This window comes from Eucalyptus grandis, chromosome 4, assembly GCF_016545825.1.
Source record: "Eucalyptus grandis isolate ANBG69807.140 chromosome 4, ASM1654582v1, whole genome shotgun sequence".
NCBI lineage: Eukaryota > Viridiplantae > Streptophyta > Magnoliopsida > Myrtales > Myrtaceae > Eucalyptus > Eucalyptus grandis.
The window spans coordinates 25,785,171-25,788,658 of NC_052615.1; the positions used below are offsets into that span (position 1 = coordinate 25,785,171).

At 40.7% G+C, this 3,488-nt stretch overlaps 1 pseudogene; it reads left to right on the plus strand.

Moving 5' to 3' along the window:
- Positions 1–1,096: 1,096 nt before the first annotated feature.
- LOC120292578 lies at positions 1,097–3,275 on the plus strand (annotated as a pseudogene).
- The last annotated feature ends 213 nt before the right edge of the window (positions 3,276–3,488 follow it).

Consider the following 3,488-nt stretch of genomic DNA (forward strand, 5'->3'; position numbering starts at 1 on the left):
TGCCCTTGTGGTAGGTTGTAAATCGACTTTTCTCTGAATATATTGTTTCCTTTGACCAAAAAATAAAAATAAAAATAAAGAGATTCTCTAATCCTAAGAAAACGGTAAGAATACCATTAGGGTGTCGGCGAAAGACAACAAAAACATGAAAGATGTACACGATAAAAGTAAATTAGTGATCGGGTGCGCTTAACAGAAATCTACACAAAGCAATGAAAATCGCGGACATACAGAAAATAATGTAGAATACTCACGATAAAACACTCAAAAAGAGTCCAAGGCGTTTTTGCCTAACAATTCGAAGCTGCTTCAAAGATAAGTCAATAGAATAGATAATTCTCATAATGGTAATGGATAGTGCTTTCAATAATTTTGTGAGCACATATTTTATTTTGATGAAAATTGGGAAGTCAATAGAATAAGTTACGATAAATCAAATGTAGCAACCATTAAAATGATGAGTATATTCGTCGGATAGTGTTATCTCTTCCATCCCACATGAAATTGAACCGTTTCTTCTCTCACAAGATTTGGATTGGTATCTTCCATCTGAAACGGTTACAACGCAGTCAATAGAAAGAAGTCTTGTTACTTGTTAGGGATTGGACTGAAAAAATTTAAGAAAGTCAGGGAAATTTTAGAATTTCTTATTCACATCAAGGACCACTTCAGAAAAGACCATTTCTAGAACAAAGCAAGAAATTTCGAAAAAAATAATCCTGATTTAAATCCATTTAGTGGTTATAATACAATAAATTTGTCTTAAGTATATGGATTCAAGGACTTTTAAAGTTTATTGGAAAGTTTAAGATAAACCTATTCAAGAAGGCATGGCTTAGGAATTTTTCATTGGTTTTCTCAAATTGTTTTGGCGTAACTACTATCTTGACTCTTTTATTTATGAGGAATGCTTATGAAAAAAGGATCGATTTCTCATTCCGAAAATGCAGAAATTGGTATCTTATGGCAAAATTGGAAGAAAAAGAATCATATTGCAATTTTGTTTGATCAACAGAAAGTAATTGATCATGTATTTTTTTTTTTCGGAGAGAATCCAATTGGGTATTTCTACATCACAATAAGCTTATGTTGATAGAGTAGCTTTGGCGCCAGGGTTTTCCGTCGCTGATGGATAGATGGAGCGCTACTCTGAAGGTCCCGATCCACGCCAAGGGCGCCGCTCGCTGCAGAGTCGCCGTATCTCTCCGCCTCTCGCTGTCTTCCGAGACCCTACTCGTACGCCCCCCCGCCCCTCTGCTCGCCCCTCTGCTCGCCCCACTATAAAGCCCTAGTCGCACTCTTGATTGATTCGCGCTTCGCCTTGATGGGGACAGGCGCCGTCCGCCAACGCGGTCTTCTTCAATGGGGATCGAGTCGGAGGGACCGGGAACCCCGTCGTGGAGAGGCTGTCGGACCCGCAGGCGATAGCCGACGTTCTCGTCTCGAAGTTCGGCGGCGCCGTCAACGCGTGGGTCGTCGAGGCTTCCACCTTCAACGGCCCCTTTGCCGTCTATAAGGAGTTCGTCCCTTCGGCGAACAAGTATGGGAGCCGAGATCGTATAGCCACGTCGGGTTCCCTGCTTCTTCGTCGACCGTCTCGCTGTTGTCGAATTGCCTTGAGGAGGTGAAGTCATTCCTGGTGCTTATGCTCTTTGGAGCATTTGAAAAAACTGAAAAGTTGTGTCGTTTGCTGATGTCTTTGTGAAGCGATTTTGTGGATTTGTTTGATGTGATATGTTTCTGTGAATCTTGTCATAGGCAGTGTGATATGGGAGGAGCCAGTTGCTTGCTAGGATCTTTGTTTGGTTTTTCATGATTCCAAGGGGGTTTACAAGTTACAAAGAAAAATTGGAAAATCTTCCAGAAAAAAAGAATAAGATAAGGAAAATTACCCAAAAGTAAGGAAGATGACTGTACCATGAAATTGGGAAGAATTACTAATTTGCAGAGAAAATCGCTGTGTATGGGACATGGAGTCATATGATATGTGTTCTCAGGTACATGCCCTTTCACGCGTTGTCATAGTATATTATCTGTTACTTCCTTGAGTGGTCTGTTGCTGATTGAGCACATGAGGAACATGATGGATATATGAAGCATCTTGAGAAATGGTGCCTGTAACTAAATTTCTTTTCTAGGCAGGTCGACACCTGAATTTGGAAATGTATACAGCATGATAGAATGTGAGCACCAAGTAGAAAAAAAAGCTTGAAGAAAATAGCCTGGAAAGCAAGTATTTGGGGAAAAAAACGAGAAGGAATGAAGTTAGGTGACAATTAGAAGTGTACTTATTTTGCGACTTAAGAATATGACCTCTCCTTTTAGCCATTTAAGATCCTATGTGTTTGTTCTTTTTGAAACTCGAAAGTTGTCTCTGGTATGATGGTTTTCTCATGCTAACTAGTTGGGCATTTCAGGCGAAGAATGTTCTTTCAAGGAAAAAGAATCTTGTCTCCACAAGCTTATTACCACCACAGGGACATCCACCGAAAACTGTCATCCTCGGTTTTAGCAAAGGTGGCACTGTGCTTAACCAGCTTGTGACTGAGCTCAGCCATTTCGAACCTTCATCTTCTGGACATCTATCTTTTGCTGGACAAGAGCTATTGGGTCATGAAGCCCCTGATAGTCGGGTGGGGACTCAAATTTTACCTACTACAAAAGAAAGATTTCTGAACAGCATCCAAGAAATCCATTACGTTGATGTCGGCTTAAATTCCTCTGGTGCATACATCACCAATCCAAATGTGATTGGCAGACTCTCCCAACGGTTTGTACAACGAGCTCAGGCATTGCGATTCATCCTTCATGGAACTCCTAGGCAATGGTGTGACCGTAATCGCATTTGGATTCGCCATGAAAAGGATAGACTGCTGCACCTGCTTGAATCTGAACCACAGAAGGCCGGAGGCAAAATACAGGTAGCAGAGAAGTTTTATTTTGCTGACAGGCCTCCAGATCTAGAGATGCATTTTGCGATAATTGAAAATTTGGATGTGAGCATCTAACTTACAAATGTTACGGAGTGGTATCATGACTTGTACAGCGTTGTGTTTAGACAGAGTTGAGGGCTGCTTGTTTGTGCCTGTTCACTACACTTTACCCAGTTATTCTTACTCTTGTTGCCCCTTCACAGACACATAGTTTTTACTTGGCAAAATATAAAGAGTAATTCAGAGTATGTGTAAGACCTCAGTGTAATGAAAAATGATCAGAGTATGTATAAGGACTACCTCAGTGTAATGAAAAATGAAACAGTCTCATCTTTAAGGCTATCTATTTGGGTTTCAGCGCGTGTATTTCCTGATCCATGGGATAGGAAACCTTGGACTTACATTTAAGATTGAGTTTCATGTCAAAGGAGAAAGTAAAACGGTAATGGAATGTCCCCTATCTGGCGGGAAAACTTTTCCCTTCCTTACAGTCGAGCTTTAAACTATCCTCTCTCCTTGAGATGAATTTGTATGTTTAGTCACAAAGCTATTCCT